The following is a 973-nucleotide window of genomic DNA, read 5'->3' as shown; positions in this document are numbered from 1 at the left end:
TTCCTTGAGACCGTTACTCATCACTTCTCTAGAAATTGTTGTCTTATGCCCAGGTCCTCTCGTAGTGGAGAATTGGTTTCACCGGATTCCGAGCCCGAGAAAACCTTTAGGAGAAGACGACGTTTTTGGAGGGAAGTGAAAGAAGCCACTTCTCCCATACAAGTTAAAAGTGCTAGAAAATCTTACTTAGACGATCTAGAGGTTCTTGAAGAGGAGAAGGTTTCTTGTTCATCAACTCCACCACCATCACCATCTACTACCAAAAAGATGGTGAGACTTTCCGATCACTCAAAGCCCACCGCGGCCATGCTTTCGGCCGGAATCACAACCACTCAAATCACCGCGCCGGACTTCGAGATCAAACCGGCTTTCATTAGCCTTGTGGAGAGAAAGCAATTTGGAGGAAGTCCTTTGGAAGATCCCAATTTGCATGTGCAAAACTTTTGTGACTATTGCTCCATGATCCGTCAAACGGGCGTCACCCAAGCCCAAATAAGGGAAATACTTTTCCCTTTCTCTTTGAAGGACAAGGTCAAGCTTTGGATCAATAGCCTTGACCACACCACCTTGGGAATCACCAATTGGGAGACATTGGCTCTTGCTTTTTACCAAAAGTTTTTTCCACCGGAGAAAACTCAAACTTTGAGGAGCCAAATCACCGGATTCCGTCAACAAGCTCTTGAGAGCTTATATGAGGCTTGGGAGAGGTACAAAGAGCTTCAAAGGCAATGCCCACATCATGGGCTAGATGATTGGTTTCTAGCAATAACATTCTACAATGGATGTTGTGCCGAGTCCTGAAGGATTCTTGATTCCGCCAACAATGGGCGGTTTGATCAAATTGACACCGATCTTGCTCATTCCACGATCGAATCTATGGCAATCCATGATGCCCAATATGTCAATTCCCGAGTTGTGCCATCTAAAGGTAAAGAAGAATCCTCTAACAACTCTATTTTTCTAGCTCAAATTG

The 973-nt window shown here is 44.8% G+C and overlaps 1 non-coding gene across 1 annotated transcript; it reads right to left on the bottom strand.

Moving 5' to 3' along the window:
* Positions 1-639: 639 nt before the first annotated feature.
* Positions 640-746, bottom strand: LOC141658132 (small nucleolar RNA R71). The gene has a single exon (XR_012549036.1). It is a non-coding gene; the product is annotated as a small nucleolar RNA R71 (small nucleolar RNA).
* Between the last annotated feature and the right edge of the window lie 227 nt (positions 747-973).

Source organism: Silene latifolia, chromosome 5, assembly GCF_048544455.1.
Source record: "Silene latifolia isolate original U9 population chromosome 5, ASM4854445v1, whole genome shotgun sequence".
Taxonomy (NCBI): domain Eukaryota; kingdom Viridiplantae; phylum Streptophyta; class Magnoliopsida; order Caryophyllales; family Caryophyllaceae; genus Silene; species Silene latifolia.
The sequence above is the reverse complement of the archived record's forward strand: the minus strand, read 5'-3'. Positions and strand labels throughout refer to the sequence as shown.